Source organism: Seriola lalandi, unplaced genomic scaffold (assembly GCF_002814215.2).
Source record: "Seriola lalandi dorsalis isolate HSWRI2012SDOR001 ecotype SW California unplaced genomic scaffold, Sedor1 jcf7180002054840, whole genome shotgun sequence".
NCBI lineage: Eukaryota > Metazoa > Chordata > Actinopteri > Carangiformes > Carangidae > Seriola > Seriola lalandi.
Genome location: NW_019525393.1, coordinates 471,635 through 486,218, shown reverse-complemented (window position 1 = coordinate 486,218; position 14,584 = coordinate 471,635).

Here is a 14,584-nt window from a genome sequence, read left to right as displayed (position 1 = left end):
AGATGACTTCTTGGTCTGTACCCATACTTGAACTCAATCATACAGGCTTATGCTCCTTATTGCCCCCTGTGCTCCTCCAAGTAATGTCATCTGGCATTGCCATCCCTGCATATGAGGCAATTGCAGTCCAGACTGTTCCCACTGGTGGTTTCCCGATGGTGGGACAAGCTACCAAATGCTATCAGAGCAGAGGCGTCCCTCTCTATCATGTAGAATCTCTTGAAGACTCATCTCTTCAGAGAGCACCTCCTCTCCTAACACCTTTAACACCCTATCATGCCTAACTAGCACTTACTATGCACTTTGGTGCACTCCTCTATAAAATCTCCTTGCACTTAGTGAATAGATGAAGTACTTACACCAAGGTCTGTTACTGCACTGAAGCTTGAGTGTTGTCCCTTACTTGTAAGTCACTTTGGATAAAAGCGTCTGCCAAATGAGTAAATGTATGTTCATTTTTCCCTTGGTCTCCACACAGCCTTCACTCAGTCTCGGAAAAACATCCTCCTTTCATCCACACATCACTTACAGATCAATTGCTGTAATTCCTAACTGAAAATTGTCTTTTGCAACTAACCAGACAGAACTAATTCAGTAACAAAATCACTGACACATTGAGACATATTTCTGAAGTGTCTGCAGAGAGTGTGATGTCTTTATCCCACAGCAAAAAACCTGAGCCAAATTTTTTCTCCTGTTTTTCCAGGTTGACTCACAATGACACAACAACAGCTGCCTCACACTGTATATTTTAAGAAGTTTTGTTGGAATTTTATAGATCTTGGCAAAACTCTTTTGAAGGTCTATGACAAGTTAGAAGTGCCTTCCTCTGATGAGCACATGCGAACAAAGTGCACATGAAGCAAAAAAGAAGTGGCTGCAATGTGATATGAAGATAGGTCAAGTGTTTCTTCCTCAGGCAGCATTCAGTTCTCAGTGCATCAGAATGACATCCCCTCTACAGCAGTCGAGCCTGTGGAGTTGGTAAACAATTTATGCCTTTTCCATTGACTCTTTCGCAAAACATACTGAATGTTTGACAACACAATGTAATCCAGATCATCTAGTTCAGGGTCAGGTAGTCGACAGTACAGCTGCAACTACTGATTTTGTTTCATCATCAAGTATATTTGTATGTGTTCAATCTATAAATGTCAAATAATGGTGAAAAATGAACATCACATGTACCCAGAACCGGAGGTGATGTTTTTACATCAAATCAGCAGTTGCAAACCCAAAGATATTCTGTTTACAATCACACTAAACTGAAAAAGCAGCAAATCTTCACACGGGAGATGCTGTGAATGCTGTGCATTTTTTCTTGACCAATTACTGAAACAATGAATTGATTATAAAGTTTTCTATCCACTGAACAGTTATTTTAGTACTAATTACCTCTGTCATCCACTATTCATTCTGTTACATTTAGCCATGATTTAAAAAAAAAATTCTATTATATAACCAATCTTGTGTAAATTGTTTCAGAAAAGCAGCAATTTGTCACATTTAGAAAAGCAGTTTGGCATCTCTATTTCATGAAGTATTTTAAATGATTCAGAGATTGTACAAATGGTTGTCAAGTCATTTTCTGTCACTCATTTATTCTACTATATAATAGCTGTATATACTGTGCGCTAACCAGCCGTGACATTTATACTTTGTAGAGTCAGAGCCATCAGTAAATGATGACAGTAAATTCTGTTTTTTTCAATGGCTATCTCACATTTCTTTCCTCACATTAATGCCGGGTGTCATAGTGATTATTTTGGGATCTTTTTCTAGCTATTTGTAACAGTTCAGGTGGTGGTGTAACTGCTGCACTACACAATCCATCACTGGGTCATCACTACGTTTCACCATGAATGACCTAATAAGGCATCAGCAGGTTGCGACAGAGGCAGAGAGGGGGAAAAGAGGAGTGTTTGATTTCCTCACAGCTGCAGAGAGGAGGAGTGGGGGATGCACCAGCTGCAGACAATGGCTCTTTATCCCGCCCAGTGACTTACACACAAACACACACACTCACTAACAAAACGCAGACACATACATACATGCATACACACGAGTACACAAACAGACACACACAAACTTTAGGCCTCTTGTGTTTCAACTCCCTTCATGGACAACAACAGGCTCTCTGAGAGAGTGTGTAGCCACTCAGTGTGTGTTTGTGTGTCTGCTCTCCAGTAGTAAACAAAACTATCATCACTTATTTTAAAACTTTTATGAGCAAGGAAATTAACTTTACTCATGGTGAAGCTCTACCAGAGTTGGTTGGAGGTATTGTGGACAACGAGAAGATGACCTGTTGCTTTAAAGGCACAGTAAGGCTGAGTGATAGTAACGTCTCAGTCGCAATCTGTGTCAGACACACAGACTGTGTACAATATAAATTTTGGTGTATGTCGGATTGTGTGATGAATCATAGCGCTGCAATAGAACTGATTCAAGCAGACACATCTCATCAACTGCCATTATTCATCTGCACTACTCTCATGTTTCAAAAATGTAGCAAAACAATGAACAAGCTTTGGCACTGGCAGTGCTGTACATCAAAAAATCTTGAAGAGGAGGAGGAGACTGTGAAGCTGGATCACAGCCAGGGAAAACAGGGCATCATGACACTCTGATTTTGAAAAGTGAGCTTGACAAAAGCATATTTTTCAGAAGTGGCATTATGCGAGGTCACCAGTGTATTCTGTGTCATTTCATCTCATACTCTGATTAGTTGGTTTGCAAACGGAACAGTCACAATGTTGGATTTGGCATGGATGTATTTAGCAGGCTGGGTACGATGTGGACACAGAGCTGTGCGGTCAATTTGCCCCAGTGGACAACAAACAATACTACAACAACAAAATCCCTGAGGCTCGAAAAAGCATTTTCCCCATAGATCACCGTTGTAAAAAAGGCGTTTGTACAACATTTGACAACCGTAAATGGTCAATTATTACTTTTTGTACAAAAAGTGAAAATGTGCTCAACATCATCCCAATGTAAAGTCTATGGGATGAGCGTGATTTTCATTCAAATGAATAAGTGAATTAACGTCTTGCAGAGAATCTAAAACTGTTTGTCAACTTTCATCTGTGACTTAAGTTCACCAAGCTTAAAGAGGCTTTACATCCACTGAAACTTTGTTTTCAAATCTTGAATTTATTTGTATATCCTTAACATTTACAACCAAATATGCAACATTCAAAGTTAAAGTTAGAACAAAATTGTCCTTAGGTATTATTTCATGAGAATTTAATGTCAGCTAATGTGTTTCATCAGACTGTGTGGGTGTAGTTTAATCGGATTTGAAACAATCATCACAACATTTTGATTCAAATATTGCTGAATGGTCCCCAGAAATATGGGACATAATTTTTTTCCCCCCAACTGAGCCCCATCCTCAAGTGTTAATGTGGGGCCACATCTGTCAGACAGTAGCTAGAAGCTGAGTGAGAAAATACATTTTTGGCATCTTTACCTCGTATTTCTTCATAAATGTTGGGGGTACCAAGAAACATTAGTTACGTAACCAAAGCAGAATAAGACAAATAAGCTTATGTGAAGATTAGGATGTATTCACCACTATCTGAACAACAAAAGACATGAACTCATCGCCAGATTTACTCACCATTGTGAGTCTACTTGCTCATACATGCATCAACAGTCTTTAATCTGCCATTAAGACAAGCATAGAGGCTTACAGATCGTCTATGCACATGCAATTCCCTGATTCACAATACCTCTAGTCTGTGATTTCAAACCGTCAACTTTTCAAAAAACTGCCCTTCTCCGTACACCACTGCTCAAGGTTTTTAATCAGCTTTATTGTTCTCATATTGAAATGAAATATGAAGAACAGCCACACAAAGAAATATGACTGTATAGTATAACCTACTCAAACAGAAAAGCAATATATGCAATATGAATCTATTTGCTGTTGACTCAGAGAGCCATCCTTCATTGGTGGAAAAAAAACTCCTCCCGCCAGATGGAAGAGCCTTCAATTCCATCTTAAATCTATGCTCCAGAATGGTAATGTAATTTTCTGAAGCATGGTGTTGAGATGAGCACAGAGACCTGAAACTGAGCTCCCCTGTCTGCATGAAGTGTTGCAAAAAACGAAGGACAAAGATAAATCTAAGATTCTTTGGGAGGTGACGTGTTGTTTTAGCAGGTTGAAAGAGAAACGGAACGGATGAGGAGCAGTTTTTATTCCTCAGTAAGAAAAGTCTATAAGACACAGTCTACATTGAGTGGGAACTTGGAAGAAAGCTACTTAGCCTAGCTTGCTAGCTTCCACTTTCTAAGTGGAATATAAACTTAAATGCACAACTGGTCCTTCCAAATGTTTAATGCCGTCAAGAGACATACAGCTTACACTGATAATGATACAAATGTGGGTTTGATGAAAAAAGAAAAAATGCTTTGTATCAGTGATCTCCCAGCAGCAAATATGCCTGATAACTGCAGTATTGTTATAATTTAGATTTCCTTTACACAAAAAATGAGGAGAACTCAAATTTCAGTTCAGCTTTGATGAATATCTATGGAAATAAAGTGCACTTCCGACAGTGAATGGGAGGATTATCTGATCTTTGTGGACCTGTCTGGGCTTTCTTTCCTCTGAAAAGCATTAAATTGATGATTTCTGAACCAGAAGATCTGCCCATATCCCTGGAAAATCACCCTGGGTTGTTTCCAGTATTCAGAAAAAGTCTCCCATTCATTGTCAGTGGAACAGCTCCAAAACCTTTTTTTTTTTTCACAGATTAAAATGTTCTCATTTCAGGCTTCTGGAGAGATTTAAACTTCATGTTAACAAGACTGAACTGTACTTGTTCAGTAAGACATTTGTAGCTCAAATAAATTGTCATTAGACAGAACTCCTAGTGCTTTGTCCTGATAAAGTAATGTTATTAATTATATCACTTTTATCTCTTGTCCTGTCTAATATTATGAAAATGTGTTGCATATACAGCTCTGTAAATTCTCTCTTCCTAAAGATACTGAGAAAATACCAACTTGACACTAAGCTCATTTTCTAGTTTCTGTGTTTCTGAGGTCTCTTTAAGGCGGACTGTAGTTTAAACCCACTCACCTCAGTGATGGAGTGAGGTGGCCACCCCTCTCCCACGCTAACGCTGGCATTTCCTCTGCTGTTTCCTTTGCCCCAAAACATGCAGGTCGACAACACATAAAAACAGGCCTGGAAAATGTATCAAGCAGTTCTGCCTGTCTCCGTTCAGTTGCTCTGTGATTTGTATCTATTCAATAATCAGACATATGCAGCCACTGACACTGACAGTTCCTGTTTGTGAGATTATTAGTTATTGAGGCTTTCAGGCGGAAAATTAAGATTTATTTACAATACAGTGACTCATTTAGGTGTGATTCTCTAAGGTGTTCATGATATTTTGAATATTCCAAAGACAAAAGCTGCATTGGTTGCAGGGCTTCTGTATTACATTACAACATAAGGAATGAATCAGTCAACATTTTATTAATAGCCCTCTGCCTCTTTTGTTTTGTTTTTGTTTCCTGTAAAGCTCTTTGAAAGACAGAGTAGTTCCGCACAAAGTTCTATCAATTCACTATAATTATTAGGTTCTATAGCAACTGGAAATAAAGTGTATTTCCAGCAGTATTTATACCATTCAGAAACAAGTTACAAAAGACTTAAAACCAAAAAACGCACAGGTCAGAGTGGAAGAAAATAAAAATAAGATTATATTTCATGGCAACTCTTTTTAACAGCCAGTGACACTATTTTTTAATAATGTATTATGATTTGACATGGGTTTGTGTGAGGTAGTTATACATAGCCAGTGTATTACCTGCATTAGATTTGGATCAGCGCCCCACCAGTTTAGAGAAACAGCCGGGAACACCAGCACAGAAGCTGAGCGATGAACTGCTGTGGACTAAGGCCAGTGGCAAAAATGTGTTTTAGCCACTTTAAACAAATGCCCAGTGAAAAAAGCAAATATCAGTACCACTTTATCTTGCTGTCAAACAGCCCTTTCTTTTGGAACTATATTTTCTCAACCATTGAACTACAGTATTACTACTCACAAGCACATTAAGCTGCAGATCAGCAGTTTGAGTCAAAAAGAGCAAAGCATAAGTTTGCTTGTGAGTAGGAATTCGGTAGTTCAGCGGCTCAGACTTAGATTTTTGCTGGTTACAAAGCTCCTAACACAAGAATTAATTTGTCATTATGTAAAATCTAATCTAAAATTTAATATTCTAAAATTTCACTAAGTATATCGCACATTTAAGTAGCTGCCTGCTGTAAACAACCAGAGCCAGCTAACATGCTGGACTGATGCTTCATTATGGACAATTGTAATAAAATAAGTGAATGCGCTCTCAAACACAGCTGCTGAAACAGCCTGAAACATCTGGGATGAGATCATCGGGTGAAGTAGTGGAGCACACAGTGTTTCACACAAGTAAAAAGAAAGCCAGTGTTAATGCTGATGTCGGCAGTGGAAGTGTGTGAGCGCTGGCTGCTATTAATTTTTCAGGAATCTTAGAGATAGTAAAGGTGTGGCAGTGTGCCTGTAAGTGTAATCTGTTGTGTATAGTGTGTGTGTCTATTGTAGAGCAGTGAACACGCGCTTAAGCTGTGAACCCTGAGCCACAGAGAAGCCTCTCAGTTAAATCCATTATTAAAGACCAAACTACAAAGCTGGAAGGAGACAGAGAGACTAATGTAACACACAGAAGAGGGAGAGAGAGCGAGAGGTAGAAAGCGATCTTGAGAGACAGATGATGGAGAATAGATTTAAAGTAGAAGCTGATTGTACGTATGAATGAAATCTCCTCAGTCTAGCAGTAATCATGGTTACAGCGTTTCTGCTCGCCATCATTCACTGCCAATCCATTATTGCAAAAAAAAATGTTGTTTATGTACTGCTAATTGGCTGATATGTTTTGGTAGAGATGTAATTATGTAATATAATTAAATGATGTCTTATCAAGGGTTTGTGACATCCTTTAGATCTCAGTATACCTAAAACAAAGTTTTTCACACAACCACTTCTAAAGTAAAAAAAGTCACAATATCTGGACAAGATGTAATTAAACTTTTAAATTCAAACATCGAAAATGTGTGTGTGTGTGTGTGTGTGTGTGTGTGTGTATGCTTCACTTCACAGAAGTCATATTGAGCAGGTCCGGGTGGATGGCTGGCCCTAAAAAAGCACCGGATTCAGACAATGGAAACCAGGTTCTTTAGTCTTGTGTGTCGTTGTTGAATTAAAACACTACTTTAGAGCTACGGACAGATTGTGGTTTGGATTAGTTTTTTAGTCCTGTAGTCTGTCGGTCCACAACTCTGGTCCAGACTGAAATATCTCAACAACTGTTTGATGAATTTTCATGACATTCTGTAAACACATTCATGGTTTCCAGAGGATGAATCCTAGTAACCATGCTGATTCCCTGATATTTCCTGTAGCGCTACTGTTAGGTCAAAATTGAAATTTGTCTGGCACTTTGGTTTATGACCAAATACCTGGAAAACGAATCCCATTGTCAATTGTGTGAAGGTGAGACAGGAGCCAAGGAATAAACTTCTCTCTCAAGCTCTCTTTTTCAATTGTTACACAACTATTTGTGGCACTTCTCATGTGTACAACTGAGCACAAAATCTATGAATGCCTTCCTGGAGATACGCTCTAAAAATGTGAGAAGTTATCTCCATATCTAAACGACGTCACGTCTCGCTCGCTCTCTATGACGACCGGTTCTTCACTCTGCCTTCCAGTGTGGCTGTTCAGAACAACTATAAACAATTTTGATTTGCAAATGTGGTCCAAAAACAGGATGCATGGACTGGTTCTGAGAGTCCATAAACCGGCCCTTATACCTGCCAAATATCAGCATGGTAGTGTTGTCATTGTGAGCGATGCTGATTTAGGCCAAAGTACTGCTGTGCCTAACAGCAAGCTCACAGAGCTACTATTATGGCTGTGGACTCTTAGTCTTGTTAAAAAAGTTTATGCATCCCATCTGGTGCTTCAAGTCACTGTTGATTTTTTTTAGTACTTAAGCAAACCCACAAATTTTCTCTAAACCTTGCCTCAGAATGTATTGGCTGATTCAAATGAAGTTGTAGAAGTATGATTTTTAAGAGACAAGGTTTTCAGAGCAAAGTAAGCGATCAGAGTTTGGATCAGCGCCTCTTTGATGTAGGTAGACACACTGTCCATCACAGACTTAAAGTCACTCAACCTGTCCTCAGAAATCACACTGCTGCTCACACATTTGGAGCAGCTCCAGAAAACACATTTGACTGGTTCTGTTCGTAGTCCAAGTGAGTATTTAATAAATCACTGAACCAACATGACAAAAGCAACATTAATTTTATTTGACTATTTATTTGAACGTTTAAATCTTTTTTTTTTCTTTTGAAACCACCTGTAATCTTCACCCCGCCCACCATATCTAATAACCTGCAGAGCAAACACACTGTACCTACGTAGGCACAACTGTAAAAGCACCGAGGTGAGTCATCGTGTGTTAACTTCTCACCTCACCTCACTCTCTCTCTCTCTCACACACACACACACACACACACACACACACACACACACACACACACACACACACACACACACACACACACACACACACACACACACACACACACCTTCAGCCTCACCCCATTATAGCACTGTGACAGCTGAGAGGCAGGGCCATAAAAACAGATGGTCAAAGGTGGCCAAATAACACTAACAATCTGTTGTATCTCCTGAAGAGTTTTACTTTCCTGCTCTGTTCCACATGAGCAGCTGACTCACATAACATCAACACAACATTAATCCACCTATTTTAAAATCTGTACAAATGACCACATAACTACTAGTGTTACAGAATTACAGTAAACCATCTGACTGCAAAGATTCAGGTATGTTATAGCCATACTGTATATGAATGTGTAAAATCATAACGGTGTGGGTGTGAGTTTACTGCCTGTGATAATACAGCTACAGCACTGGTCTGATCAACATTCATTTATGAAACAAGGTAAATGTTAAGTTAAAGGGTCATACAAGATGATATAAAGCTTATGGCGTGAAAATAATATGAATGTGATTTAAACTGTACAAATGTTCATGGTATAGTTTGGTTATTGATTGATCTGTTGATTATTCTCACAAATTATCTGTAACAGTTTGGACCAGAAAATGTCAGAAAATAGTTAAGAATACTCATCACAATTTCCCAGAGTCCAAAGCCATGTCTTCAAATAGCTTGTTCTGTTCAACCAACAACAACGACAGAAAAAACTTGAAAAACATTTTTCAAAAACATAGTCCTTTGTTGTGGACACCGGGGCAGTGTTTGTCTTTGCTCACTGTAAAATAATCCGAATTTTGGAAGAATGACGAAAGCATAAACAAAACACAATAAAAAAAGAAAGTTTCAGCTGGAAAAATATTCAACTGGTAAAGATTTATAAAATTCTCGAGTCACTATAACAGTGAATTTGTAAATGTTACAGTAAAGGCAGCAAAGGTTTGTTGTAGAGCTTAAAGAGAAGATCATTTTAACTTGTGATTGATCTGTTGATAATTTTTTCATTAATCATTTAATCTAGTCTTTAAAATATCATGACACTGCGAAAAATGCACAAGGTTGCATCACCTGAATTATTATAGTTTATATTATAGATTGTTACTGTCCTTTTGGAACGTCCCTGTGATTCACTCGAACTCCTAAAATATGTCGCTCTTAAAAAGTGTTTGCTTGAGCTAATTGAAGGCACGGTACACATGCATGTGTGTACACATGATCAGGATGGTACCACCTCGGCCTCATTTTGAGCCAGGAAAAACCCTGAAGACAAAGTAAATTCTCACAACTGAGGAGCTGTGAATGTTTGACACAGTATCTTTTAAAAAAAAATTGACTTAAACGAATAATTGATGGTCAAAGTATTTACTGATTAGCTTTATGTTGATGGCTAATCGATTCATCAGCTCATCATTTCAGCTTCAGTCATTCTCAAGTTGCTGCTGCTCGAGAGATCTCATTACAACTTGACATTAGCTATTAGCCTGACAAAACATGTCATGGCGTGCTTCATTTAACAAACAGTTTTTATACTGCCTGTCAAAATGCAATAAAAGCTTATTTACAGTGCACTGTCACCATGATGTACACATTTGACAGATATTAGAGTTTTCATGGTTCAACTGTTATCATAGTGGGCCATGTTATAACACGACGATGTAATAACATTTTATTATATCTTTTAAAACACTTCCAAATCTGACCACTGTATAAGGTTAAGTTATTGATTCGTGACAGTGTCAGAGGAGCATTTGACAGAGTCTATCCATTAGCTATATGGATCTGGCCAATCCCTGCTGATGATGGGAAAGACGGACAGGTCGCCAGTTTATCGCATTTGACAGCATATTAACATTTTACTATATGAACCCTGTCATGTGATGTTTATATCACACCTTGTCCTCTTGGCCAAATGTGAAGTTGACATGACAGAGCTATCTAGAGCAGTGACAACAATAACCCAGTGACACACCTAGTGACTACTGACATCATTCATAAATTAAGATATAATAAAATGGATTTAGTACAGGATTTTCACCCCCCGTGAATTTTATCATGACAACAGGTAGAAGGCTCTGAAACAGCATTTAACTTAACATTTCAATGAATTAAGTATGTTGGGTGGCTAGTCAAACATGGGGCAGGAGTGGCACTGAAGATTTAAAATGTCGTGACATAGCCATGACATTATTGTGCAAAGAATATAAAAGTTTTACCCTGGAGATAAACATAAACTTAGTGAACACAGTATCTTTATTTTTCTGGTTAAAGGCCGCCCTAACACATGGGTGTGTGTTGGAGCGGTTGACCTTTAGAGAGGCAGGTGAGGTTGAGGTGAGGCGAGGCTTTGAGAAGGGGGCAGGTGTTCTCGACTTATCACCAGGTTTGTTTTATGGGCTGGCCCGTTGTAAAGTAGGTCATCAATTTTAGATTCTCAGCACACATTTACACACCTTGAAACGTGTATGAGCTGGTTTTATTTGTGTTACCTGAGCAATCGCACCACAGTCATTTGATTTAGAGCTGACCTTGGAGCAGTTAGGTTACACAATCGACACTGAAGTCTCATGTTCTACCATAAGGACTGAAGTGGTCCTAACTATATATTTAGTAAATCCAAATTATAGATGTGTATAGAATAAAAATCTTTGTTGACATGTGAGCAAAGTGAAGTTCTCGACCACTGAAGTGAATCCAGATTTAGTCTGTTGATAAGAGGGCAGAAGAAAATTGCTTTTTAGATGAACTGCAGCTTCTCTTTCAGATTGCCATAACAGTCTAGTTGGTCAACGAGATTAAAAACCTTTTTTTGTATCGTCTTACAAGAGGTAAAAAAAAAAAAAAAAGAAACCTCAGTCCCTCCATCCATTCACTCCCAGTGGGATCGAATGGAAAAGATGGTTTTGGAGCAGAAGCTGAGGCGTGGGTTGGAGGAGCAGAACGCCAAACCTAAGCCACCGCCGACAAGCACGGTTCAGTCTCAGAGGGGGAAGAAGTGGGAGGCGATGAGTGGAGAGAAAGGGGGGAGACGAGGGGTGAAACAGGAAATGAGGCACAGGGGAGTTTTGCCAAAATCCAGCAGTGGCCAGAGAAGAAATGGCGGGACTGAGGCGCAAACACGTTTCTGGTGTTTGAATCTGTTCTGTGACAAAAGTCTAACAATCTGACACTTTCTGTAAACTTGCACACCTGTAATATATCACTGCTTTATGTTACTGTGACTTTGTAAACTCGGAGATGCATCATCAGGGTTTGTTTTTACCCCTTAACCATTTATATTTTCATACACACATTTATTTCTTCATTTGTGATTGATCGTATCCTAATATCCAATTAATTAGATACAAACAGGTGATAGACAAAATAATGCTAACACCACATCTATGTTTCTGCCAGATGATCAATGATGTAGCAGAGGTGGAAGGCCATCAACATTAAGACACATCTCATCTTGAGTTCAGTTAAGTTAGTAGATGGTGGCCTTAAACAGAGGGGCCTCAGAAAAATTCCTACCAGGCCACAAGAAAACCATATTAATAATTTGGCAACTTATGTTTTTCAAATTTTTTAAGAGACCACAGTGAAATACAAAGTAAACAAACAGTCTGCAGCACAAAACAGCTTGGAAGCCCTGGTCTAAACAATGACCACACTCATTAAACAGACTGAATTTGGTTTTTGATGCAGCATCTCTGCTGGTTTACGATTATCTTTAATTTTATTATTTCAACAAGTGTGTGTTCATTTGTGTTAATGTTTTAGATTCTGCTATTTAATAGCGCCAAGAACCCAGAACTCATAACAAAAGGAGCAATGATGAGGAACAACAGTGAACATTGTTGCAAACACTACTTAAAAAGTGGGACATGAGTAGGTTACATGCAGTTTACCAGTATTGAGTACATATTTTCATAGTTTGATTTTTGCGACGAATGAATGACATTGTTTTTTTTCCAATGCATCAGCATTTTGGACAAATATGATGTTTCTCCTTAGTGTTAGTTGTGATGTGTTAGCTAGTTCATGTTGGTTTGAAAACTCACATATAAAATGCACATTTATGCAACAGTGTCTGACTTCGGGGTGACTCACTGGAAACATTTGTACATCACACCCTATAGTTTCCGAAACGCTGAGTTATTCTATGTTATTTCACTGTGGTTCCTCAAAACTGTTCTGTGTATTTTGTGTTGTCAGACCGCCTCTCATTTATTTCCTAGAACTACAAAAAGTACAAAATGTACAAAGAAAAACTACCACCACACTGATGACATGATCATTTCAGATTTTTGGTCAACACAGACAATTTATAACACAGGCTAGTAAAACTTGTAGATCTAAGAATAGCCACAGGCAGTACGTGCTTTTGGGAAAAGCCTGTTTTTCAGCCACAGTGGAACTATGTATGGGGGTGTAGCCTCCACCTGCTGCAAGAGGGCACAGCAGTTCTGCCGTCAGAGCGGCCGGGCATCATCTCAATCTCATAAATCCTTCAGAATATAACATAATGTTTGAGGAAACAAAGAGCCAAGAAGAGCAAGGGAGTACAAAGGCCTGACACACTGAACTAGTAAAACACTGAAACACACACACACACACACACACACACACACACACACACACACACACACACAGGCAGTGGCAGCAACCACAGCACACCAGGAAAAACATATCCAGATGTTCTCCTCATAGGATTACCAACCCCCTCCCACACACACACACACACACACACACACTTGTGGGCCACACATGGGCTACATATTACAGAGGCTTGCTCTCCAACTTCTCTTTTCTTTTCTTTCTTTTTCATGGGCACACACACAAACACACATTTATACAGTTCTACTTGTGAGGACCTTCTCTGACATAACCCTAACTCCAATTTAACCATCACGTCAAAATTACTAATCCTAACCGTTAGCGGGCTGCTTTGGTGGGGGTGTTGCTTCAGGTATCGGTGAGACGCTTAAATACGATCCAGGCAGTCCAGTTTGAGTGACAGATCTACGAGTTTGAAGGCTTATCTGATGCCAAAGTGCTGCACAGTGGTTGACAATACTCTGAGACACAAACCCTAACGCTTTCCTCGCCACCGTCGCAAAGTAAACATTAGACATTCAGCTTTTCTCTACGAGTAATGTGCACTTACATATATTTGATTGACCACGGTCGTGTCATCACATTGGGTCGAACCAGCTACTTTTTTGCCAGACGCCCTGTTGTGTTAATGGAGTGGACTCATTCAAATTAATGAGGGGAGCTGAAGACGACCTTACTATCTGAACAAGGGCTGTAAAAAAATATATATATTCCTCGATAAATTATTTGGCCAATCACATCTTCTTAGAGGCCACGATGACTGCTTCAAATGCCTCGTTTCGCCCGAACAGTCCAAAGGTATTCAGCTCACAATGATACTCCTCGCAGTAGAGAAGTTGGAACAAAAACGTGTTTGATGATTTCACTTGAAAAATTAGCTGCCAATTGAGTTTCTGTTGACTGACTAATTGATTTACTAATCACAGTGGTGAAAGTACTGAGATCTTGTACTTAATTAAAAGTAGCAACACTACAGGGTCCCACATTAAAAACTTTACTTAATTTACAAAATTTATATAACAGCCCATAATATATTATAATTATTCAATTATAATTATTGATGCATTAATGTAGGTAATGTAGTAAGCATCCACACACCCAGCAACTACTAGCACAGTGTACAGATCCTTTTTCTGACTTTTGCCTTTAGATTTGCCCTTTTGATCCAGCACCTGTGAAAGTCTCTTTGGATGTGTGTGCTTTTCTCCCTGTTTGTCTTCAGTTTTAAACAGAACCAAATACAATTCGAACTCTAACCCTTAAACCGAGTCTTAAACCTTATTTTACAAAAATGGCTCTCCTGTGGACTAAAAATCTGGTCCTCTCAAAGATAGACATACGAGAGCGAGCACACACACACACACACACACACACACACACACACACACACACACACACAGACACA